This window comes from Manis pentadactyla, chromosome 9, assembly GCF_030020395.1.
Source record: "Manis pentadactyla isolate mManPen7 chromosome 9, mManPen7.hap1, whole genome shotgun sequence".
In the NCBI taxonomy this organism is placed as follows: domain Eukaryota; kingdom Metazoa; phylum Chordata; class Mammalia; order Pholidota; family Manidae; genus Manis; species Manis pentadactyla.
In genome coordinates, this window is record NC_080027.1 from 115,876,552 (window position 1) to 115,904,436 (window position 27,885).

The 27,885-nt window shown below is 42.1% G+C and overlaps 1 long non-coding RNA gene across 1 annotated transcript in view; it reads right to left on the bottom strand.

The window, feature by feature from the left end:
• The window catches only part of LOC118926044 (uncharacterized), a 55,377-nt gene that overhangs the window by 12,684 nt on the left and 14,808 nt on the right, over positions 1 to 27,885 (bottom strand). The window contains exon 3 of the long non-coding RNA XR_005030293.2: positions 93 to 383. This is a non-coding gene — a long non-coding RNA (uncharacterized LOC118926044). The remainder of the gene's footprint in view (positions 1 to 92; positions 384 to 27,885) is intronic.

Genomic DNA, 27,885 nt, shown 5'->3' on the forward strand with positions numbered 1-27,885 from the left:
CCAAAATCTCAGAAGGAAGAATCCTAAGACTATGAACCAGAAAAACAGCGTTGCTGATGATACAGATACATAAGGGAGACACGAGGCCCTACCTGGAGCCGATTACAAGGGCTTAGAGCAACAGGAAAAGCTGATGGCGGTTTTAGCTTGTATTCAGTTCTCCACACGAGGAAGCAGGAAGCATGGACAGTGACAAGCAGAAGAGGTAACGTCGGTTCATCCCCTGCTCTTGGCCATTCTTCTGGTGCCGCCGTGGACTCTGTCTCAGTTAGGGTTACTTTGGCACCCCAGGACTGGTAAGCCTTCATTGCAGCCACACCCAGAGGACTGTGTCTGGAGTGTGTTCCGAGTGCACCAGATTCTCACCACCAAGACCATGTGCTCTGATGGGAGAGACAGTCTCATTCAACTTTTGTTCCCACAGTTAACCAAAACAGAATCGATAAATACTTTTTCAATAAATATTGATCCATCTAAACCCTTAACTTTTAAAGGACTAAGTTTGTTACTTACCTTGTGAGATATCTCAAAGTATAACTAGTAAAAACGATTAAATAGGAATTAGTGAGCACTTCTCTAGACCAGGAAGTGGGAAGTCAGTCAGAATCTGGGTTAGGTGGAGGCTGACGCGCAGGGGGGGCAACAGCAAGGAGAATGAAGCTCCCTCCCAGTCCTCCCCACTCCACCTTCTGGGCATCCTCCTATCCCAAGTCTGACCCCAAGCCCCTCATCACCATGAAAAGCAAAAGGTCTCTTCTTCTTCTTCTTAGAAGATAAAGGATGGTCCCTAATGTATGACTTCAGTACAGGCAGTAGTGGGGTGAAAGTGGCGGGAGGAGGGACAGAACCCTGGGAATCATTTGTTATCAGAGTGGACAGGGTCTAGAAGGTTCTCTTAGTCCAACTTTCATATTTAAAAGATGAGAAAAAAGAGGTTCAGAGAGAGTAAAAGACTGACCCCAGGCCATAGAGTTGATCCTGGGCAAAATAGGGATTTGAATCCAGGTATCCTGACCCCTGGTTCTATATTTTGAACTACCTAAGTCAATTAACTGTATCTCTTTAATAAAAATGATATTAATAATAGGAATGAGCACCTAGAGTTAATCTGTGAAAAGCTAGAGACTCAGTGATTGAGTTTTTTAAAACCTCCTGTAACCTGTCTATGAAAGATGCAGAGTGATGAGGTAAGCTGAGACAACGGGATGGCGACATGAAGTGCTAGCAGGGATGCAGAGGGCACTACAGGTGGGAGGTAAACTGGCACCACCACTGCAGAGAACTAGTCAGCAGTCCCTGGTAAAGCTAAAGATGCAAGCCTGCTTCAAGCCAGTATTCCACTTCTAGGTACTGAAACTGTCATACACGTGCCTAAGAACAAATATTCATGAGTGTAAATTACAGTAGAAACAACAATCAAAAGGTAGCCCTGTCAGAGGTCAGAGGTTCCCCAGGACGCAGACTCTGAGCCAGCTGTGTGCAAAGAGCTTTGAGCAGAGCTCCTGGAGGGACACCTGCGAAAGCATGAGAGGATGTGGGCGGAGGGGGAAGTTGGGCTGCACTGCAATAAGAACCCAGCACATAACCAATCCTACAGAGAGTTCTGGAGTGAGATTGCCCCTCAAAGTTATACCAAACTGAAGCAAGATATTCAAGGCTTTGTACCCCTCATCATCCAGTCACTGGACACAAGCTGCCTGGGAAGGGGTGTGACGTTGGGTGAGCAGCTCCATGTGGCTGAGGCAATGAACAAGGAATGACTTGGCTAGGACCCATTAGCAGCCACAGTCCCTGCATCAAGTGAAGGAATGTCCTGGTCCCAGAAGAAGAATGGGGAGGCAGACCATGGCATCTGCTGTAGCACCCTCTTCCCCCAAAAATAGGCAGCCAGAAACTTAAACACATTTCTGAAAAAAGGCTAGGATAAAAGAAAAAAGAAAGGTGTAAATAACAAACTATTTAGAAATGAACAACCAGTAGAAAACAGCATACCCTAAATGAATCCTAAGAAAAATTATCTAGTTGATAATATTGTAACAACTTTGTATGGTGATAGATGGTAACTAGATTTATTGTGGTGACTATATCATAATGTATATCAATATCAAATCACTATGTTGTACACCTGAAACTTATACAATATCATATGTCAATTATTCTTCAATAAAAAAATGAAAGAAGAAGAGAAAATCTATGGCCTCAATGCATTTGATAGAAAGTAAAATTACTGATAATTGAACTAACTAAAACCTAGAAAACTAGAAATAAACTAAATAAAGCAGGGAAAAATTAATGAAGATAAGCCCAGACATGAATGAAAGAATTTTTTTAAAGCAGTGATCAATACAACTAAGTGATAAATCTTTGAAAAAGCCAAAAAAATTGGCTGACTGAATCTGATCAAGGAAGAAAGCTGCAAATGGATGCAAAAGAGTATTTAACCATTGGTAGAATTTTTTAATTAGAAGAGAATACTATATTCAATGCTACACCAATAAATTTGAAGGCTAGACTTGAAAGGAGGATTTGTGGGAAAGTATAAATTATTACAGTCTCAAGAAGAAATATAAACATTAGTGAACCAATAGTCTTTGGGAAAATTCTACAAAACATTCCAGCATACCAAAAGCTACATAGAACAGGAAAAGATGGAAAGCTATTGAATTCATTTTATGAAGTTAAAAAACTCCAATACCAAAACTGGACATGTACAACACAAGCAAATAAAACTATAAGCCAGTATCACCTATGAACAAATGTGCAAAAGTCCTAAAATATTAGCAATTTATTTGCAGCATATTTAAAAAATAAATATAATCCTCATAATCAAGATAGTTTTATCCACAAGAATAGGATGACTCCAGCTTTAAATGTTTATTAATGTAACCCATTGCCTTAATATATTAAAGGGAAAAATGAAAATAATTATCTCAATAGATGCCCCAAAAAAAGCAATACCCATTTATAATGTTGTTATTGGAATGGCCTACAGAGGATTAAATGAAGCCCAACACAAGCTAGTCTCCTGTTATCTCTGACTTCATCTTTCTCTAGCTCACTGCATAAAGCAGATAGAGAATAGCATTAACGCCACAGTAACTGAAATTTAGGAGATAGATTTAAAAAAAAAAAAAAAGAGCCCAAAAAGTCTGCATTAACTTTCACCTCAAGGATCTGTCCAACTCCTGAAAGCAAGGCAAGACCTCACAGGGACTTGCCACTGGGAGGCAAAGAACTGAGCAGAAGCCATACACTGGGAAGATGTTGAGACACAAGTCCAACCACAGTGAATAATGAGGTGAAAACCTCAGGCTTTCAGTACTATAGTTTTACAGAATTTTACTATGGAGTAAACCAAGGGAAACGTGCCCAGGATCCCTCTGTACTATTTCTTACATCTGCATGCAAACCTAGGATGATCTCAAAATAAAAAATGTCATTCTAAAAAACTAACACAAAAAGAAATGCCTCCAAATAAGTCAAAGCTGGGAAAAGCTGAGCAAATTTATCATCAGCACTTCTGGACCACAGGATACAGCAAAGGAAGTTCTCCAGGCTAACAGTGATCCCAGTGGAAGCACAGAAGTGCAAGAAGGAATAAACAATTGCAGAAAAGATAAATATGTGGGTAAACGTAAAAGGCATTTTAAAGCAAGAATATTAACAATGCCCCAAATAGCAAACACACACACATACCACCACCACCACCAATATGTATATCCTGAGTATGTAATGGAGTAATTCCACATCTCTAGAGAAACACCCAGCAGAATGAGAAAGGAGGCATGTATAAGGCTTTGCAACTTTGTTAACAATAGCAACAATATATATATATATATATATATATATATATATACACACACACACACACACATACAATGAGAAACTATGCGGTAGTTAAAAAGAGTAGGGTTACAACTAATTGTGCTAACATGAAACGAGTTTTTAAAAAGCAAGTAACTCAAATATATATACAGAATGTTACCATGTACATAAAACATAATTTTCTAGAGTGTGTATGCATGCATATATAAAACACTTTGAGCACTTACGGTATGTCAGACATTGTTATAAGTACTTTACACAAACATGTACTTATAAAACCTTATGAAATAGCTACTGTTATTGTCCCCATTTTTGCAGAGGCAGAAACTGAGCATAGAGTTAAGTCACGTGCCTAAATCACTCAGCTGGTGAGTGACTGGGCTGGAATTCAAATCCAAGCAAATGGGCGCTGGAGTTGCACGTACCCCTCCAACAAAGCCTGGGGCAAAGGGCTCAAAGGTTGCCCTCCAAAATTTTAACAGTAGTTACCTCTAGCCAGAAAAATGTGTTTCAGCTGGTAGTACAGAACTTTAGCTTTGCTCTATTCTAATGCTTTACAAGAATAAACTGATGTATTGTTCAGGAATTTTTAAATAACAACTAAAATTTAAAAGGCAAGTTAATGAACCTACTAGAAACAAAGTTTGCAATGAAGAGTAAAAGTTTAATCAGTGGTGGACCTGATTCTATATCCAGAATTCCATCTCTACATAGAAACATATGAATCTATCCCCACAAAAAAAGCAATGTGTAACATGCTTTTAGGAAGTACATTTACTGTTAGAAAAATAGCTCATCAAGTAAGAGATAAAATGTTCACAGAAGTTGAAAAGTCACAAGACAGGAATGTAGAGGAAGCCAAGAGTCTTAAAAATATTTTCATTATTTCTGAATTTGGGGACTCACATGGGTCTCAGGCCATTCACGAGCTGACTGCAGTAGAACCATACAAACCCAACACATAAGTTCTTGGCCCAATTGTTCCTTGTAGTGAATGTACAGATATTAAATTAAAATAATCCTATCCCATATCACTTATTAATATATCTAGAGTTCTCTACTTGCTGGTTCTTTTGCACTCAAAAAGGGATTAAGCAGCCTCCTACTTAACCGGGAGCATACCTAGGGACTAGGCGATTAGCTGAACTCTGAGGAGATGAATGATTGCAGAACTGAGTTGTCCAGTCAACTATGTATAACCAGCTAAGACAAAAAGGTCAAGGTGAAAGGTAGTCTCTTTCTGCTCAGTGTGCAAAGAATGCCTGGGAAGTTCCTAATGAGTTAATAGAGGCAGAAGATCTCTGGAAGGGGTTCATCAGTTTCGCAAGCCTGGAGCCTTCCTTGGATGGCCAACAATGAAAGCAAATCAGAGGAGTGGATCGGTCCTGGTCTGGAATCCCCAGAGAGTACACGTCTGCCAGCTGGCGAGAGGCCCTGGGCTGCTCAGGGTGGTGTAGAACTGGGAGTTTCTCACTCAGAGCTCAGGGCTCCAGCAGGCAAAGCCCTGGATCAGAAACAGACAGCTGGAGAGGACAGAGCAATCACATCAAAGAATCTCAGGGCTGGATGAGACCTTTAGAAGTCATTTAACTCTGCCCCTCCAGCCCTCACAGATTAGGACAACCTTCCCGCCCCACCCCACTTCTGTTACTGTGACTTATTTTAAAGGACACATTCTACAACCTCCCTCTATAAGTCAGCAAGTTATTCCTGAGCTCTAACTAAATTCTCCTTGGGGTATTTTGAAATTTTTCTGCCCCTAGGGGAGTTAGAGATGAAATACAAGGTCCCAAAAATATATCAACGAACTTCCTTAGGCTTTAAGAAACTATGTACAAGATTGTGTCCTTATAAAACAGGTAAGTTGTAGGACAAGGGGTAGGTAGAGAAGAGATGATACATTTGAATGTTAGGAAAGAGGTTTATTTGTAAAATAGAATTATTTCATGGTTCTTTAAAGTAAATTATCATGGTGTATTTAAGTGATCATTCACAGAATTGCAACTGCTTCACAGAAAATTTTGACAAATTGTAAGTCCCAAATAGACAAATCACCAATGCCCACTGCCTATCTATAAATCACAAAAATGCATGAATTCACAGGATTAGCACTCCCCAAACCACATGGCTGGACCATGAGGCTTATTGGAGTCTCCATGTGGCAGATAGGAGAGGGAACAGTGGGCCTAGTAGGTAGGCCAGCAGTCGGAATTGGAATAGCCAAAGAAAAGATGATGAATGAAGATACATTCAGGACAGACATCAGAATCAAAAACATCAGTTGCCAGACAGGTGGTATCATTATGCTTCTTGGAAGGTTTATACAGAATGAGGCAGGACATAGCCAGGGGCTGGGGCACAGGAGGCAGATCCAACCTCCACAATTAAAGGGAGCCAGGCCTCCAGAGCAAAGGAGACCAAGGCAGAAGGCCAACAAGAAGACATCCTGTCAGGGAGGCGCACTGTGTGCCAAGTTCCGAGCACAGAATTAATTCCAAATACCACATACTGGTAGGAATGGGGCACCTATTCTATATTCAGACTTGGTTCTCATTGGCTATGGATTTGCCAATGGCAGATGCTTGGAGGGGTTACAGCAGGTGGTGGCAGTTGTAAGGGACCCATTGTGAGAAAATGTTATCATCAAGTAGCAAATAGTCTCATAGACATAGATTGTATGTTGGAGATTATTTTGTTCGGTGAGTTTTGGACTTTGGGGTGAGACCTATTTGTAGGTCGGCTACAATTAGCAGCTCTCAACCCATCAGTTTTTGTTAGGTTTTGTTGACTAAAGACTAGAATGGCATGGCCTGGCATGGAGTGAAGTGGTATGACAATGGAATGAAACCAAATGCATTACATTTAATAACGCTAGGCATTGTTTCATGGAAATTTATTTGAGGGGTATGTGTGTGAGAGGGACAGAGACAGAGAGGGGCAGAGATAGAGAGAGATAATGTGATGTAAAAATAATTCCCACTATAAGTCACAGTTTTAAAAAAAGTTATAAAGTCACTGAATGAATCAACCCCTTCTGTTTTACAGGTAAGTAAATTAAGGCCCAACGAGGGGAAGGGACCACAGAAGGAATATCCTACTCTGAATCCATCAGCCATCCCTACCTACAAAGACCATGTTCTCCAAACAAACAAAACACTCAGGACACGTGACATATTTATTTCTGTGAATACTCAATAATTATCAAATAAAATTATGTTTTTGTTGTGTATTTAACAAATTGTGCTAATTGAAAAGAATAAAACTTCAGAAAAAATAGGACTTTCTCAGAAAAACCTCAGCTATTTGGTTGCTAACTATAGCCTCTAACCTCTAAATACAGTGACAATACCCAATACTTGGCTACTTCATCTTCTTTTATTCTCCCCAAACCCTCTGGTTTTCCCCTACACTGCCTTGGACTGAAGGTGTGATCTGTACCCCTTAACAAGTCACAGTCCTTACCCAGTGTGATTCTTGGAGCGAGGCTGGTGGGAGGTAGAGAAGGTATTCCTATCCCCAGTGTATAGGTGATGAATTTAAGCTCAGAAAAATGAAATGACTTTCCAATATCTCACCTCTAAGAAAAATGCAGAGTTAAAGTCTGTTACCAGGAGTCCAGTGTTCATTCTATTGTTTGTTATATTAGGATACAGGGAGGAGACAGAATCTACACAGTAGTTTGAACAAGGAAAGCTTAACATGAAGAATTACAAATAGTAACCAGGCATTAACTACTAAATGGGTAAAGAGAACTCTGAAATGAAGGGACTGCAGGCATAGGTGCAGATACAGGCAGCAGCTGTCTCCAGGGTAGAGTCAGAGCACCTAGGCAAGCAACCGCACCCCAGGGCTGAGGCCAGAGCTCTTGGGAAGGATGTGACTGTGGCCCACTGCATGGAGGAGAGGCTGGGGTGCTGCGTGCCAAGCAGCAGGGCAGAACCAGACCTGCTGGGAGTGAGGAGGTACCAGGGAAGCTCCCCCCAATGCTACCCACTGGGATGCCAGTGAAACTCACTGGCGGGTGAGCACCTGGATGACCCGCAAGTCACTGGTCACGTGACAGGACCAGGAAGAAACACGCCAGAACCAGTAAGAGAAGACCTGCCTCCTGCAGTGCTCTTTCAGTGCCCCCTACTGGCAAGGGCAGTATTGCACCAGCAAGCAGAGGAAAAAAAATGTTGACATATGCAGCTCCAGCACCACAGAGAAGGGCAAAGAAGGCTAGACTTGGAGCTGCAAGACAATGAATCGATAACTGGGTACACTTATCAGTCCAGACGTGAGTGGTGTGTGATAAATACAGGCATACCTTGTTTTACTGAGCTTTGCTTTATTGCCCTTTAAAGATACTGCATTTTTTTTTACAAATTGAAGGTTTGTGGCAACCCTGTGTTGGGCAAATCTGTGGGGGCCATTACTTGAACAGCATTTGCTCACTTTATGTCTCTGTGTCACATTTGGTAATTCTTACGTTATTTCAAACTTTTTTATTACTGTTTTTTGTGGTGATCTGTGATCAGTGATTTTTGATGTTACCATCGTAACTGTGTTGGGGCACCATGAACCACACCAGTTAAAGACAGATTAAGTAAACTTAATCAATAAATGTGTGTGTTATGACCGCTCCACCAACCAGCTGCTGCCCATCTCTCTCCCTCTCTTCCAGCCTCTCTATTCCCTGAGACACAACAGTATTGAAATTAAACCAGTTAATAACCCTGCAGTGACCTCAAAGTTCAGGGGAAAGACACATGTCTCTCACTTTAAATCAAAAGCTAGAAATAATTAAGCTTAGTGAGGAAGACATGTTGAAAGCCTAGAGAGGCTGAAAGCTTGGCCTCTTGCACCAAACAGTTAGCCTAGTTGTGAATGCAAAGGAAAAGTTCTTGAAGGAAATTAAAAGCGCTACTCCAGTGAACACATGAATGATAAGAAAGCTAAACAGCCTTATTGCTGATATGGAGAAAGTTTTTGTGCCTGGAGAGACAAGGTTCCACAATGTTCCTTTAAGCCAGAGCCTAACCCAGAGCAAAGCCCTAACTCCTTTCAATTCTATGAAGGCTGAGAGGTGAGGAAGCTACAGAAATGTTGGAAGCTAACAGAGGTTGTTCGTGGGGTTTAAGGAAACAAGCAGTCTCCATAACATAAAAGTGCAAGAAGCAGCAGCAAGTGCTGATGGACAAACTACAGCAAGTTGTCCAGAAGATCTAGCTAAGATCATTAATGAAGGCAGCTGCACTAAACAACAGATTTTCAATGGAGATGAAACAGCCTTTTATTGGAAAGAGATGCTATCCAAGACTTTGATAGCTATTGAGAAGTCAATGCCTGCCTTCAAAGTTTCAAAGGACTGGCTGACTCTCTTATTAGGGGCTAATGCAGCTGGTGACTTAAGGTTGAAACCTACGTTCACTGACCATTCTGAAAATCCTAGGGCCGTTAAGCACGATGCAATCTATTCTGCCTGTGCTCTGGAGATGGAACAACACAGTCTGCATGACAGCACATCTGTTTACAACATGGTTTACTGAACATTTTAAGCCCACTGTTGAGACCCATTGCTCCTTTCAAAATATTACTGCCCGTTACCAATGTACCTGGTCACCCAAGAGCTCTGATGGAGATGGACAATAAGATTAATGCTTTCATGCCTGCAAACAACATCCATTTTACAGCCCGTGGATCAAGGAGTCATTCTGACTTTCAGTCTCCTTACTGAAGACATAAATTTTGTAAAGCTATAGCTGCCATAGAGAGTGATTCTTGTGATGGATCTGGACAAATTCAACTGGAAACCATCTGGAGAAGATTCACCATCCTAGATGCTACTAAGAACAGTCACGATTTATGGGAAGAGGTCAAAATATCAACATTCACATAATTTTGAAGCAGTCGATTCCAACCCTCATGGATGACTTTGAAGTGTTCAAGACTTCAGTGGAGGAAGTAACTGCAAATGTAGTGGAAATAGCAAAAGAACCACAACTAGAAGTGGAGTCTAAAGATGGGACTGAATTATTTCAATCTCATGGAAAACCTGAATGGATGTGGAGTTGCTTCTTATGGATGAACAAAGGGAGTGGTTTTTTTGAGATGGAATCTACTCCTGGTGAAGACGCTGTAAAGACTGTTGACATGACAACAAAGGATTTAGAACAGTACATCAACTTAGTTGATAAAGCAGTGGCAGAGTTTGAGAGAATTGACTCCAATTTAGAAAGAAGTTCTACTGAGGGTAAAATGCTATCAAACAGCATTACAGAGAAATCACTCATGAAAGGAAGAGTCAGTCAATGAGGCAAACGTATTGTTCTCTTATTTTAAGAAATTGCCACAGCCAACATTGAGCACCCACCACCCGGGCTGTCAACATTGATGCAACACCCTCCACCAGCAGAAAAATTATGACTCACTGGAAGCTCAGGTGACAGCATTTTTTTTTTTAGCGATAAAGTATTTTGAATTAAGTTAACTTATATTGTTTTTCTAGACCAAATGCTATTGCACACTTCACAGACTACAGTATAATGTAAACGTGACTTTTATATAGACTGGGAAACCAAAGACTCCATTTGGCTTGCCTTACTGGGATATTCACTCTATTGCAGTGGTCTGGAACTGAGCCATCAGTACCTCCCAGGTATGTCTGTAGAAGCACACCTGTGATTTCTTAGAAAGGCAATTTGTAGATGGTCATTTCTTTAGAATTTGAGGATTGCATCCCTGTAGTAAGGGAAGAGGGTGTTTCCCTTTGCATGATGACATCATGAGGTGTCATAAAAGTATAAAGCATGGAGTATATAAGAATAATAGGATAATAACAACATATATATATATCAGATTCTAATATATACAAATTACAGAATAAGTGACCCCTGGGGAGAAGGTGGAGAGGGTGATGAGAAAGGGATGCCCAGAGCAGCAGGGGCTTTATGGGTATTTGTTATATTATTCTAGTCTATGCCTTTTTGAATGTCTGCAATGTTTCATGGTAAAGACAAGTGAATAAAATAAGTATAAATGAAACTTTTGAAGACACAATGAGACAAACATTTAGAATTGCTTCCTAGAACTGAGCAACTTTCTTTAATATCTTTTTCTTATGTAGTTTTCTCTTCCTTGGATTTTTGCTTTAAAATTCTTTTTCCTCAAGGTTCTATCCTGAGCCTTTTTCTCCACTTACTCTCCACTCTGCCTACATGATGTTATCCAATGCCAGGTCTTCCTTCTCCACATGAATGTATCTAAATTTTACATTTCTTGCCTGGATAGGCTCCTGAGCTAGAACCCCATTCACTCGACTGTTTCTTTGACATCTCATTTTGGACAGGCCACAGGTACCTGAAATTCCTCACGTCCAGACTGAACTCAGGATCTTCCTCCAACACCTACCCTGCCTTTTGTCTCCTACCTTGGTAGCTAACATCACCAGACACCAACTGCTCAAACAAGAAATCCAGGCACTGTCTTTAATGTTTTCTGAGTCTGCAGATACAGTCACCAAGTTCTGTCAAGTCCACTTTTTAGTGTTTCCTAACACTAAAAAACATTAACACCATTAGCACAAGGAGCTCCCTCTGCCTAGAACACCCTCCACCCCACCCCTGATCACCTGCTTTTCAGATCGCAGGTGAGACTTCATCTCCCCTGTCCCCCCAAGAACTCTCCATTAGGCGTCCCTACCAGGCGATCCCGTCATGCCCTGCTCCTGTCTCATCACACTGGCATCCTTGTAACACTTGGTTATTGTCTGTGGCCTGTGTAAGCTCCATCAGCAAGAGGACGTCACAATTCTATCCCCAGGCCCCCTGGCACAGTGGCTGCCACATAGAAGATACTTCATGACTATGAAATAAGCAAATCAATTCATAAATTACCTCTCTTTACCATCAGAAAGTAGAAATGAGTCAAGATGCTGTGGTCTACCCAGAGGCGCTGAGTGGATGAAATAAACAAGAAGAAATGGCCCCAAGATAGAATGACGGGGGGGACAGCCAGCTCAGCAACTGGCTCAACCCATTATGTGTGGATTACTTTTGTCATGTTCTCTTACCCAGGTTGATTTCCCTTCCACCCCAGAATGGTACTGGGGTGCTATCCTCACCATCCATCTCTGGGCCTATTGAAAATGCTAGTGTTAGTCACTCCAGCAAAACAGAAACAGCCAGGTAAGTTTACCCAGGTGAGTCACACAAGGCATTCCGAAGACAAGCAGCCATCAGCACTGGATCAGCCCTCCACGCCTGCCAATAACTGGGATCTGTCTGCTTATGTGCTTTTAATCCCTGGCCATGGGATGTGGCCAGCCTGCGAGGAGAGGGGGCCAGTAAAACAGGAGAGGGCAGGACAGAGGCTGCTGCTTCTGAGGTCCCTGCCTTGTGAGGAGGGCAGTGGAAGGACAGTGCTGGTCACTCAACAGCCTCTGAGATCTCTGGTTCAAGGCCTGATGAGGAACTCCTGTGTACCAAGTTCTTCCACTGTGCCTCCCAAGTCAGAGGAAAAATGAGCTAACAGCCATTCTAGCTGGCTGCTAGAAGCTCACCCCAAGAAGCACTAAGAATTTGAATAACAAGTACATTGTCCTCAGAGAGAAAAGAAGAAAGGCAAAAAAGTGTATGCCAATTTACAAAATTTAATTAGGAAGATAAGACTTGGGGAGTGGGGGGTGCAAAATTGGGTTGAGGTTCCTTTTTTTTTTCCTTTTCTAGTTATGAGCTCAGGAAAAGGAGTGAGAGACATAATTTAAGCACAGAATTAATATCTTCTAATAATCTTAGACAAAACCCGACTCCGGTTTGCTTTGGTTTGTAAATTAGCTCATGATTAAAGAGTCTCTTCAGCCGCACGCCATTGTCTTCCCAGGCCTGTTTGCTGAATGCTGCCCTGACCTGAACACCCTTGTAGCTCAAGTACAAGATTCAAGAGCGCGAGGGAACAATTATTATAAAGTGAAGTACTTGCAGTTTTGCTGCAAAATCAATGAACTTTTCAAGTGATTTTTATCATATTTTGCAGCTGTTCTGTTAGCTTTTGAGTGGTTATCATACCGTCAGCCCTGGTGTTTTTAAAGAACCTTATTCATCTGGAGGCCTCCCCTTCTGGAAGAGTAGCCAGCCAACCCTGGCTGGAGAGCTGGGCCGCTAGAGAGGGGATTCCAGGGGCTAGTTCAAGGGGAGGACAGCATTTCGGGGGGCGGTCTCCATGCCTCTCACCTTTTCTCACTTTTAGCCATTCTAGGCCTGGATCCCCTTTAGAGAGAAACTCCAGGGAAGTCCATCTTGCACCCTCAAACATCAAAAGATAGTGGAGATGGCAGTACATGAAGAAGTCAGCCAGCCTCTGTGTTGCCAGTGGGAACATGGAGTCTGTGGGACTCCCCCAAGAGTACCCAGCCTACTAGAAAACCAGGTCTTAATGGTGAAAAGTCAGCGTGGGCTCAGGGGCCATGTGCAACTCTCTCCGCCTGCTTTATGGGAGCCCCAGAGAGTTCAAGAGACAGCAGGGCAGCCAAGGTCAGCACTGGCTGAGCAGAAGGGGGAGGAAAGACCATCCCTGCAACCTTCCCATCAGATGCACTGGTAGACTCAACCTTGTCCCTCAGGCATGAGTTGAGCAAAATCAACAGGAATATGCTTCAAACATATTTGTTTCATTTTCTCACAGTCACTGAGAATCCAGGTGACCCACATAAAATACTGAAGCTTCAATATACAGGCTTACTTAAAATGACTCTAAAATGGACCTATTTCATAATGTTAAATAACACTATATTTAGTTGTGATACTGAATTAGTGAGCAATCTGAAAATATGCCCACTGTCCTCTTCTCCCTCTTTGTTCTGAATTCAGTAGACTGTTACTCCAATAGTAGACCCAGAACTGGTGGTTAAATTTCACCTGGGGGTGAGCAGAGGTGAGGGCTCTGCGAATGTGGAGTAGATGAATATTTTCTCCAGTAAACTTGCCCTTGATAAACCCAGTGATTGTGATCAATGACCAGTTAACCAATAAATATTTCTGAATCATTTGCTATGAGCTCAGCATAGAGATAAATTCTGTACTGGGATTTACTAATTATGGAATTAAAGATAAAAGTTACTTCCTTATGGCAAGAGTCAATTGTTAAGGATTGACCGACATGGCACGCACTCTGACATGGACCTTGAATGTCCTTCAGAAGTCAAATTTAGATAAATGAAGGAGGGGAGAATAATTCATGGTAGGCAATCAGCCCAAGAAAAGGTGGGGTTGGTAGAAGCAAGAATAAGAACCCACCTGGGTTATTTTTAAAACCTACATGAGTTAGGTAGAGTAGGTGAAGCACAGGCAAAGGGTTGTAATTCTACCTGATTTAATTCCACTTTGAGAGTAACTTAGGAAGGGACTTTATTATGACTATCCCCAAATAAATGTCTACAAGCTCAGTTATTGCTACTGTCTTTTAACCTGCTAGCTCTGAGAAGAACCAAAGGTAAACCAGGGAACTCTTACCAAGAATTGGTTGGTTGTTAGGAAAGAAATTGACCACAATAATAATAATACACACCTTTTGAGTTCTTTCTGCATTCTAGGTGCTATGCTAAGTACTTGGCTTTCTCCATCTCATTTAATCCTGACAACCACTCCCAATAAGATGGGTACTGTTATTAGCTCTAAGGAAGAGGAAGCTGAGGTACAGAGGGGTTAAGTAGCTTGCTCAAGGTCAAACAGCTGGGTGAGAGCAGGATCTGGAGCTAGCTGAGGTGTGGAAATCCTGCTTTTATACCATGGTTTTTGAAGTGGTACTGCTGGTTGCAAGCATCTGACCTTTGGCAAAACAGGAGTTAGACAAAAACACTGTCTTTTCTAAGACCTCAAGTCAATCAATATTCCATTTGTTCAAGCAGCATGAACATGGACATCTACATTCTGTTGAGTACTAGATGGGAAGGAATCCAAAACTGATCCCTTAGAGCTTGGGCATTTAGAGTTGATTCCCTGGAGGAGAAAGAATCAATCTATGTCTTGAAGTTGGAGTAAGATTTGGAAGAAAAATAGAAAGAGAGCAAAGGAGAATATAGCATGAGCTAAGACGTGGGAGTCCTAATGTGAACATCTTTTCACGGGTCAGTGGATAGAATGATCTGGCTGAAGTAGAGTAACAGGAAATAATAAAAAATTCTGAGATGGTAACAGTTAAGCCAAACATAGCAAATTTCAATGTTCAGCTAAAGTAGAGAGATATCTTGTAGGCATTGGTAGGCCACTAAAGGAGATGAATTTGTGCGTAAGTTAGTTAAGTCTGTTAGAAATAGATTGCTAAGAACAGATTTGCCAAATGGAGAGAGGGCCAGAGATTGCAAGAATCTGGACCATGGTGTGTCTCATCTCTATCACCCATGATCCCCAGCACATTGCCTGGGGCAGTGATGGTGCTCAATGGACATTTGATGAATGAATCAATGGATCAATGCATTGACAAATGGTCTCAGACAGAAGCTTAGTGTTTCTTCATTTATCAAGGTCATTAAATAAGCCTGGTCACTAAAGACTTAAATATGCTTATTTTTCCCTTTCTTGTCTTCTGTTTGATGACTCCACAGAAATTTGAAATGCCTTGGTTCCTGCCATAGCATAGATTGGAAAAGGAGAGATAGGTAGATGCTCAGTCTTCTAATAGACCAGAATGGCTAATGGCTGCAAGGATTAGGGTGACTGGTTCCTGTTCTCCCTCTGAATTTGGGGCAGGGATGGGGAGATAGGTCTGCAAGGGAGAGAGCAGGGCAATAGGTTTTATGTGCACAAAAATCATATTTTACATAAAGCCTGGAATGATTGCTGAACAGTAGGAGGAGGAGAGAAGTTTCTCACAGAACTCACCACTGCCCATGAAACACTCTTCTGAGAGCCAGTAACAGCACAGAGGTAGGAACACACAGAGCTTCGAGGCAGACGACCCTGGTCAACACACAAAGAAGCCCAAGCAAGTCTCTGCCCAGAGCAGGAGAAACCTCCTATCGGGTGGGAAACAAATACTGATCATAGAGGTGGGGAACACAGCCACCAGGTTCAAGAACCCCAGAATCCAAGAGGAAGTTGGGCAATGAGTAGAAGCTAATTTAGTAGTTGCTATGGACTAAACTGTCCCCCACCCAAAAAAAATTAAAACCATATGGTGAAGCCCTAATTCCACTATGACTGTATTTGGAGATAGGGCCTTTAATGAGGTGATTAAGGTTAAACGAGGTCCTAAGTGTGGGGTCCTAATCCTATAGGCCTGAGGTCCTTACAAGGAGAAGAAGAGACACCAGGGCTGCACATGCACAAGGAGAGGCCGTAAGGGGACACAGCCACAAGGTGGCCATCTGCAAGCCAAGGGGAGGGGCCTCGGGAGAAACCAGCGCTGCCAGAACCTTGATCTTTGACTTCCAGCCTCTAGAGCTGCGAGAAATACATTTCTGTCGTTAAAGCCCCGCTAGTCTGCAGTGTTATGTTATGGCAGCCTTGGGAAGCTAATACAGTAGCATATTGAGATTCTGCGGGAAGAGACGCAATCCATCCCTAAGTGAGTATTGGGCTGGGGCGGTGGGACCGGCACCCGAAGCAACTTTGCTGGAAGCTGTGGCAGAGCCGTAGGTAGAGCCTCCATTTCCTCGCAAAAGTTCTGACCTGAAGACAGATTAAAAGTTTCAAGCCACACAGGAAAGATCCTGTGAGGAGAGCCTCACAGAAAGAGAAGATGACAAGCTACAAAGGCCATCTGTGATGGTTTATATAAGGAAACTGCTTCCAATATTGTCCAATCACCAAGACTTCCTGAGTTGAGGCCACTGGGATTTCTATAGGGAGCCTTAGTCCAAAACACAGCAGCAATGAACCCTGGGGGTCAGGGACGAAAATCAATACACGCAGTGCCTTTGAAAGCTCAAGATGTTCTATAAAAGCTTTGAGCAAGGACAAGAAAAAATAGAGTTCCTTTGGGTCTAGAGTTTTTTATTTTCTTTCCAAGAGATGGAGATTGAAAAGTCACATTCTCTGTGTGAAGGATAAGAGAAAACCTTGAAAATCCCAGTATCCTAGAGGATTCACAAAGAGTCTCAAGAAGAAGCAGGGACGCGTGTTCTGGCCTGTGTGGACGTCAGGGTGGCACAAGGCTCCCCGCAGGTACCGGGACAGTGTCTCTGAGGTCAGCAGAGCTGCCCCCGCTATGGGGACCCACCCCAGGCCTGAGGCTCTGTCTCAGGACACAGCAACTTGTAGGGGGGGAAATAAAAACAAAAATAACATGAGGCCTACACTTCTTGTGGTTCCTGGCCTAGTTTCAGAAGGTTCAAACTTCCACATGCCTAGGAATCATCGTGGGGTCTGCTGAAAACACAAATCCCTGGTATCCGCCCCGAGAGGCTCGGCTCTAGTGATCCAGGGGAGCGCTTCTCGAGCTATCTCTGGTGAACGGTCAGTTTTTATTTTGACTCCATCGTTAGACAGATACTTTTGTAAAATACAATACAAATGAACTTTCAGAAAAGTTAAATTTTAAAGAACACATAATACAACCCCTAATTTGTTTCATATCAGATTCGATGGATGTAAAATCACTCTGCCAAACTGATATAAAAGTTTCTAAATACTTGCCCTTAATGTCTGTTCTCTTGTTGAGGACTGGTCATAAAGAGTCTAGGAGCCGGCAGCCATAAGTCAGAGAATCACATTCAGAGTTTGTTCCAGAGGACGGCCTGTTATCAACATGCCACCCACTCCACACCCTGCCCGCTAAGCCTATGCTGGCCAGTACAGTAGCCACTAGCCACATGTGGCTCCTGGGCACTTGAAAGGGGGGCAGTGCAGATGGAGACAGGCCATAAGTATAACACATAGGCTAGGTTTCAAAGACTTAGTGGGAAAAACAAAGAATGTAAAACATCTAATAATTTTCATTTTGATTATATTTTGAAATGATATTTTGGATATTAGTACCTGTTCCTTTTTTAAATATGGCTACTAGAAAATTTTTAATTGCTTATGAGGATTGTATTATATGTGTACTGGACAGCCATGCTTATAAGGGCCTTGTTTTCTCCTGTGACCTCTCTTCTTCATATATATGGAGCATTTGCTCTGAGCTATGTGTAAACCAGACATACGCTTGCCGTCTGGGAGCTTGCTGACTAGTACACTCCCGTCTCTGAGTTCCCACAGTGAGCATCCTGCTCTGTTAACAAACAGCACCTTGTATGTGACGTATCCGAGTACCAAATAACGTTGAATCAGCAGCACACCAAAAAGTAGGCAGAAAATAAAAATAATAGTGCAAGTAATAATATCAATAATGAATAAATGCTTGCCATGTGCCAGGTTCTATGCTTAGGACTTTGTATACATGACTTACTTTATCCCTCATAATTTCTGCATGAGATAGCATGATGGTCAGTTTTATAAGCTATTGTACCTAGTTACTTAGTCAAACACTAATCTAGGTGCTGCTATGACATCTACAATCAGTTGACTTTAAGTAAAAATTACCCTAGGTTATGTGGGTGGGCCTCATCCAATAAACAGAAGGTCTTAAGAGTTAAAAACTGAAGTTTCCCAAAAAACAAATTCTGCTTCAAGGCTGCAGTGTCAGTTCCTGCCTCTGTTTTCAGCCTGCTGACCTGCCCGACAGACTTTGGACGTGGCTGCTCCCACACTTGTGTCAGCCAATTCCTTAAAATAAATTGTAGCCAATTTAAATTATTTCATATTCCTTGAAATAAATTGTCAGTTGATTCATTAAAATGAATATACGTTTCCCCTCAGTTCTATTCCTCTGCAGAACCCTGGGGAGGCATTGTTTTTTTCCATTGTATAGTTGAGATTTCGTGAATTTGCCAACTATCTCACAGCCAGTCTGTGGCCGAGCTAGGCTTGGGACCCATCCGTCTGATTTGAATCCCATGTTTTCACCTGCTATGTTCACATGATCCCAGCGGGACGGCAGTGGACACGAGGGGCACGACCATGGGACACTGAGGACTGTCCACGGAAGCTGCCCCAGGCAGTGGGACACAGCGCTGGCCACGGCCCTGGCTGGGCATCTCACTGCACAGGAGCATGTCTGCTGTGGGTTAGACAATGTTGTGCCATTCCAGAGACTCAGCCTCAGGGCCCGGAACCAAAGCTGGTCAGAGGAGAGAAACCCTTGCAGGTGTCAGTGAGAAGTGCCCCAAAAAGCCCAGTCAGGACCCTCGTGGGGCGGCAAGAGTCAATGTAAACACCTGATCTAGAAGGAGGGCTTGGACATCTTGCTGTGCCCAGGAAGCCAGGAGGCTACCTAGAATACAGAAGGGGACAGGGTCCAAATCCTGCCACCTCCATGGTAGGGCACTGGTGGAGACCAGGGCTCCTGCATCTAACGGGCCTGAGCTATGGCATAAGAGGTTTGTCAATATTTTGGTCCTTGACTATCCTCTGGATTTGTATGTTCTGGAGAAATACTTGGCCCATCCTTCTGAATTCCTATTGTCTATGAATGGCAGGAGTCCTTCGGATGTAGCACAGTGCTCTGCACATAATAGAAGCTCAATAAATGTACATCAAAGGAAAGATCAAGGAGTGTATGAATGAAGAGGCTATCCAGATGACCAATACTATACGCAAAACATGTAAGCATAAAAGAAAAATCACCCCACATTTTATCTACAATCCATATACTTTCACTTAAAGAACTCCAAGTGGAGAATAAAGTAGGGAGAAAAGGAAAATCTGGGGTGTGGGCAAAGGCCTGCCCGGAGGCAGAGGAGCAAGCTGACGGCCAGCAGGCTCCCTGGGCAGCAGTGGAGACCCGTGAGGGGAAGGCGAGTGGAATGTGGTGGCTGGAAGCTGCCGCGGAAAGTCGTGCAGGCCCTTGAAGCCCGGGCTCCCAAGTTTGGAGTGAGGCTCATTTCCACAGCACGCGCCTCTCCAGAAGGCTCCAAGAGGCAGCAGGGTCTGAGAGATAAAGCTTGAGTTTGGAAGCAGAAGACCTGGATGGCGTCTGTGCCACTTCTGGCTCACCCTCTGCCCGCCAAGGGTGGGAGGAGGCGTTGGGGTGGAAAGGCCCAGCTTCCCCTCCGCACAAGGCTTCTCAGTCTGGAAAAGGGAGATAACACCTCCCATTAGGAAAGGCTTGGGAAGGCTTTGTGCACCGTGAATGTGAGGGGCTACTGGGCACTCAGAGCCAGAAACAGGCCCCTCCGCAGCCAGCCTGCAGCAGAATTCTGCCTTCTGTCACTTTTCAGTCCTGCTTTCCCAGGAGAAAGTGTGAGCCACAATAACCAGAGTGTGGCATCCTAGGCCCAGATTCCTGCTTGCTATGTTCTGTTTTCCTGGTAAAGCACAGGCTGCCCTTCCCTCCAGGGAGTCTGTCCCTCAAGACTGGCAGCCACCTGACCTGCTGAGCACTTGCCTGCGCACTGGTCCGCTGCCCTTCCCTCCTGCAGGAGCCTGCAACCCATCAGCATTTCTCCCTGGACGGCCCTCCCCAGACACATCAGTGACACATAAAACAAAAAGGACAGTTCCACAGAGAAAAATATACCAAACTGGGCGGAGTGTGGAATGATTAGCCTCAGGAGTAGCGATGAGATTCTGGTTCTTACAGCCTCGATGAGTTTGTTCACGGTGTGTCTTTCACAAGGCTGTGCTCATCCCATTAACCCCAGAGCGGGCAAATATCCACTCCTTTCCTGGGTTCAGCTTCCCACAGAGAGAGAGTCCCACACAACAGTGGAGTCATACTGGAGGGGGCACGGGCAGTGACGGTTTATGGACAGAGAAAGGGAGTCCCAATCATCACCCGGCTTTAACTCAGCAGGAGCCTTTTCTTCTCTAGATCTCCATTTCCTCATGTGCAAAATGGGAGACCCTATACTCAGATCTAGGGCCAACACACACAGCTGAGCATTTTGAACATGGTACTTCATTCATTCATTCAACAATTAGTGAGCATCCACTATACACCAGACACTAGTCTAGGCACGTTGTAAACATCAGCTACTGAAGCCAACCATGTTGGGGATATCATCCTACTTAATGCCAATGATTTTCACATGAGGGGAGAATTTCAAAACACCACGCGCCACTGCGAGGCCATTAGCTGCCCCCAACCCAGAGAAGACTAGGAAATGCCATACTCCCCTCTTCTATCAGGAATGGCTGAATGGGCAGCAGGGAATAGTTTCCAAAAGGGTGGGGCTCCTGCTTCCATGATGTCAATTTCACTGGTAGGTTAAAGACATCTTTAAGGTCACTTCTAACCAGCTTATTGTCCTTAAACATAGGTCAGTATTTCTTTACACTTAATTCTAACTTTTTCCCATGCTACTCATAGGACATCAAAACCTTGCTCCCTGTGAAAACTAGCACTTCTGTCCATGGCCAAAATCTGTGACCTGAGGGAGTGCTCCCTCATCTCACAGGAACAGGGCGTCTTTATCTAGTCATTCAGCAAGCACTTATTAGGCCCTCCAGGACATGCAAGCTGGGGGATCAGAGACCAGCAGACAGTCATAGGCCAGAGCAGGGCTGGGAACACAAGGGTAGATGTTGGACTCATACAGGAGTGGGAGGCAGCCAGGTAGAAACAGGCAAGAACATCTTTGCCAAAGACATTGAGCTACAGAACATGCTCAGAACTGAGTAAACGTGGTGGAGGTGAAAGCCCACTTGGCTTCGGGTCATTCCATCAGAGCTTGGGATCGGGCCCTGCAGCATACAGATACGCATGGCTTTGGAGAATTCTCCTAACTTCTCCGAGCATCAGTCTGCTCAGCTGTCAATGAGGTAAGAGCTAACGTGTAGCACTTACCTTATGCTGCCATGAACGACTGTTTGAAGTACTTTACAAATGTTCGCTCACTGCAGGTTCACAATCACCCAATGAGTTAAGCCATATGATTAGTCCCATTTTATAGAAGAGGAAATGGGACACAGAGAGGTTAAAGCCAAAAGTCTTTACAGCTGGTAAATAGTGGCATGAAGTTGGACCAACGCTCTGGGGCACCAAAGCCCGTGCCTTTGACCACCAGACCATCCTGCTTTTCAGCAAGAGGATAATGTCCCTACTCATAGAGCTATTGGAGGATTCAGATAAGTCTTTGGAGACTTCACAAGTGGAAGACAATAGTCTCAGTATGATATTTGTTATCAAAATGGCAAAAGCACATATTTGAGGGCTGAGTCAAGAACCTCCTCTTCCATCATATACAGAGCAACCAGCAAACACATTAAAGATAAGAAAGACATACCTACAACAAACAGTACCAGACTGAAGAGTTCCACCTGGGAATTTCCTGGCCCATGTCAGCTCCCACTTGGCAAAAACACAACTCCTTAGAATTTATAGGTGCACACTGTCTTTTTTGCCACTCTGAGCCCATGTCTCTCATTTCTGCAGATGCAGAGAGAAAACTAGGTTTCTCCTAGTTCTGCTCTATAAACTCTCCTTTCTTGGGAAGAGCTTGATCACTTACATCAGACCAGAGCCTCCACCAGGCCCCAAATATTACATGAGGGTTGCACTGAAAAATAGACACATGAGTGAGCCCCACAGTGGGCCAACCTCATTAGAAAGAAAACTCACCCATATTTTGAATACCCATACCCAAAACAAAAGAGACACAATTGCTAATGTGTTTGCCTCTGAGGCATATGCAATTCTAGAATGTTGCACAAATGGTGATATGGAAACTGGCTTAACTGGGCCCATCGCCCCAGGCCTCAAAGAAGGAACATCTCAGGGGAGGTATTATGGGTTGAATTATGTCCTCTAAAAAGTTAGTGAAGTCCTAATTCCCAGTGCCTGTGAATATGACTTTATTTGGAGATAGGATCTCTACAGAGATCATCAAGTTAAAATGAAGGCATTTTAGGATAGACTCTACTCCAATGTGATTTGGTGTCCTTAAAAAAGAGGAATTTAGATGTGGAGATAGACAGACATAGAGGGAGGACGATGTGGAGACATGGGAGAATGCCTGTGAAGACCAAAGTTATGCTGAATAAGCCATGGGACAGCAAATATGGCCAGCAAACCACAGGGAATGCCATGGAACAGGTTCTCCCACAGCCCTCAGAAGGAACCACCCCTGCCTGCACCTTGATCTTGGACTTCCAGCCTTCAGAACTGCGAGACTGTAAATGTCTGGGTTAAGCCATCCAGTGTGCGGTGCTTTGCAGGGCAGCCTCAGCCTGAGCAAACTCATACAAGAGGCAAAGGCGAAGCCATAAAACTCCTCACAGCTCACCTCAGCCTGACAACTGTCCCAGCCAGTCTCCCAAGGGCAGGGAAAGCCACTGAACATTTCTGTGCAGGCAAAATGCATAGGCTTGGTCTCTTCCGGAGTGGCCTGGCCCTGCTGACACAGCCTCGGTGAGGTATTCCAGGCCTGGGGGGAAGGGGTTACTACCACTTCACGAAGAGCTCAAACACCAGCATTAACTGGTCACGTTCCTGAAGCAACAGCAAAGCTGTTTGAACAATTTACAAAGCTCATCATTCAAAAAAAAATCCTAATAATCTCTGTGTGCAGCTGGGCGGAACTAGGGAATAGAGGTGGTTATGGCTTAAGAAACCAAGATCCTACAGAAAAAAGTGCTTTGGCGAAATAAGCCTAAATTCTGGGTAGCTTTTGTTCTTAAGTATGTGCTGAATCTTAAAGCAGCCCTGAATGAGAGGCTGGGAAACCAAGTAGAAAATAGCTGCTAAGTGGCTACAGATGAAAAAAAAAAGAAAATTATCAGATGTATGGAGTCTAAAACTAAAATTAGAATATGGGCCCACCAAGGAGGACTAGCCTCAATTACACACCAGACTTTAAGTTAATACATCAAACGGAGAGATTGAGCAGCCCACAGAGAGCCAAACAAAATTGCCTTGAACCATCTCAATGCCTGACTAATTCAAAATAATCTACCCTTAGTCTAATTACTGGGAAAGAAAGAGCAAGATAGTAAGAAAAGAAAAGATAGAGCAAGGGAGAGAGAGAGAGAGAGAGGAAGGGAGGGAGGGAGGGAAGAAGAAATTTTCTCCAGAAATAGATAACATCATCAAGCCCTTAGAATTTTTCAAATACAATGTCCAGCATTTAATCAAAAATTATGAAATATGCCAGGAGACAGGACCAAATACTCAAAAATCTAGAGAGAAAAAGAAAAAATAGAGACACAGATGATCCAGATATTTGAATTATGAGACATAGAACTTAAAGCGAATCTGATGAATGTTTCCAAGAAAATATATGGGAAAAGGGAAATTTCACCAATGATTTCTTTTTAAAAGAATGAAATGTAACTTCTAACAGAAAAAAAAATGCGATTACAGATATCGTGGACTAAAGACATGGATTTAAACAGAAGACTGGTACATCTGGAACATTCGGTTATTCAACTGTAACACAGAACAGCGGAAAACATAAAGACAGGCGCACAGAGGGGGAAATTTTTATAAATAACACATGGGTCAACGTAGACATCAAACTGAAAATCAGAAAATATTTTGAAATGAAAGGTAATACATTATTACAACTTACAATTACGTAAGTATCCAGCTTATAAAGCTAGAAAAATAGCAAATTTAGCACAAAAAGAATAAAAGAAGAAAATTTAAACAAAATGGACAAATTAATTGAAAATACAATTTAGCAAAACTGACACAAGGACAAATAAAATATCTGAATAGCGGACATATATTTAGTAAATTGAATTCATAATTAAAAATAGACAAGGAAAATTCCAGGCCCAGATAGCTTTATCAGTTAATTTTTCAACACATTTGAAAAAAATAATACCAATCCTCATACCAACATTTCCAAGCTCATTTTATGAAACCAGTATAATATTGATAGTAAAACCAGATAAGTATATCATAAGAAGAAAAATACAGGCCAATATCTCTAATAAACATAAATTCAGAAGTCTTTTTTAAGTCTTAAAGTCTTACTCAGCTGAAGCATAGACAAATAGAATTCAGTGATATTTGGAAAAGGAAAATACATCATGAACAATTTCTTTTAATCCAAGAATAAAATGTTGATTCAGAATTTGAACATCAATCAGTGTAATTTATCACCTTGACAAATAAAGATCGAAACATGTAATCATCTCAATAGATGCAAGATAAAAATTTAGGAACATCCAACACCTGTTCCTGGTTTCAAAAATTATGCTAGAAATAAAAAAAAATTTTTAATCAAGCAAGAAATAAAAAGGGAACTTCCTTAATATGGTAAAGGGTATCGACCAAAAAAAATCTGTCATGCATCATACTTAATGGTGAAGTTTTGAAAGTTTTTACCCTGAGATAAGGAACATGATAAGATGTCCACGAGTATGACCACTACTGGTTAGCAACAGACCCCTGGAGGTCCTAGCTAGCATAAGAAGGCAAGAGGAATATATGACATAAAGACATGAAAAGAAGATATTAAACCATCATTATTCATAGCTACATAATAAAAGAAATCTAAAAAAAAACAATATGGGGCTAGTGGTTACTGCATTGGGTAATGCAGCTCTAGGACACATGCATGATGTTGCATATACTTAAAGATTCCTTAGGAGCAATAACTGTAAAAGTAATGATTGATAAATTGTACTTCATTAAAATTAAGAATTAAAGCTTACCAAAGTATAGCATTGAGAGGGTGAGAAAGCAAGTCACAGAATGGGGAAAGATATTTGCTATATAAATATTATAAATATGTGTGTGTATGGTTATAGGACTTGTATCCACAATACACAAAGAACAAATCAAAAAAGAACCCAAATTTTTTTAAATGGGCAAAAGATTTATACAAGCACTTCTCAAAGAGAATATTCGAATGGCCAGTGATCAAATGAAAAAGTGGTTATTATCATTAGTCATCAGGGAAATGAAAATTAAAGCTTCCATGAGATACAGTATACACCTGACAGAATGGTTGAAATATAAAATAGAGTTGGCAATATTAAATGTTACTATCAGGTGTGGAGCAATTGGAATTCTCTTAAATTACTCTTGGGAGTGTACATTGGTGCAAACACTTAGAAAACCTGGCAGTCTGTACTAACTGAACATATATAGTCTCTATAAATCAGTAATTCCACACTTGGTATATATGCCCAACATAACACATATAATGTGCATCAAAAGACATGCATAAAAATATTTATAACACTATTTTTCATAAAAGCGAAAACTTGAAACAATTCAAATGTCTGTCAGTAATAGAACAGATAAATAGTAGACAATATATGGACACATAAACACACACAATGGAATACTATAGAGTAATGAAAATCAACAAAATACTGCCATACTCTCAGACTGGAATGAATCTCACAAACATAGCGTTCATTGAATAAAAAAACCAGAACCCAAAGAGTACATACGGAATAATGAATGGTGAACCAAGTCAGAACAGTAGTTATCTTTGGGAAAGAGTAATAACCAGAATGTTCTGGGCAGGAGGGAATGTTCTGGGCAGCTAATGAGGTTCTGTCTCTTGATGATATGTGTGGTGGTTACATAATTTTGTGGTGTTCACTTTGTAAAAAAAAAAAATTGTCATCTAGTATAACTATGAATTATGTATATATGTTGTGTTTGAATTAAATATGTGTATGTACATATGCTATACTTGAATTTAAAAGTTTACCAAAAAATTCTCATTTAAAAAATTTGAAAGACGAAATCAACGACCTAGATTAAAGTCCTACATCAAGTCATAGGTAGGAGATGCTTAAATGTAAGCACCCAGCCTGACTAGATGGCAGGAGCCTGCTCGCCCCACCTGTCATCTCTCCAGATCAGATAATTAATATCCTCACCAGAAGAAAGAAATAATCGCAGCCACACCATTTTTGACTTGAGATTTTGCTTTTTCTACACCTAATTTTACTGAAACATCCTCTCCCCCCTTCCCTTACTCCTCAGCCCCCACCCCACGTCTGCATCCACTTCATTCAACTGAAACCACAGAGGACAGCAGATTCAGGTAGAGTGCAGGGGCAATTATAAAACAGATACTTGTAAAGGCATTGCTGCCATTCGTGCCACTTGAAATATTATCCCTTACGAGTTTTCTCACTGAATTAGGGTCGTTTAATGTGTGCATATGGCCAAGGGGAAAATATAAAATTGATCAACGAGAACAAGAAAATTACTCCGGAGAATCTTTGTGGCTTTGTGAATTGTTGCTTGACATTGTGGTTTTACCAGATATAATGGCATGATTTACAATTTACAACAGGGCTTGGGGGATGCAGATACAAACATTTTTACTTAAAATACCAGGAGCAGATGGGGGAGAAAAACACAGACTGGACTTGGTCCAGATGCTGAGGATGTTGCACATATTCTGACTCCTACATGAAGGCATAAATATCACCAATTCCTCATCAACCACAGAAAAGGGAGAATGTCCTTGAGGAAGTAACCTGAACAGTAGATAAAAAGGAAATAACTTTTGTATGTCAAATTATTTTGAAGTCTATGTGTTGCAGTGTGTGGTTCTGCTTGCTTTTTCTTATGGGGAAAGCTGATGTCCTAGTTATTCATGATACGGCACACAAAATCGTGAAGCTGCACCATGAAGACAAAATTCCAGGGGTACAAGAAAACTAGGAACTATCTCATTTTTCAGCTCTGTCCCAACCCGTAATTCTGCCCAACCATACACTCCACGTTGCAAATGGGCAGTCCTACCTTTCAGACTCATAAATAAGAATCCCGAGTCAGAGAGGAGATCTTAAACATCCTCATCACAGAGAAAAATAAATTTGTAACTATGTAGGGGAACTGATGTTAACCAGACTTACTGTGTTGATCATTTTGCAATATATATAAATATTGAATCATTATGTTGTACACATGAAACGAATACAATGTTGTATGTCAATTATGATGATACCTCAATTTTTTTAAAAAATCATGATAGACTGGAAAGATACCCAGACCTGGATCTTAGTATCAGATCCTCCTCCTGGTCAAGGTCTTGATTTCCTCATTAATAAACCTAGTGGGAGATGATCAGATGATTGTTAAGGCCAACCTGACTCATAGTGTCCTGTGGCCAGTTTAAGC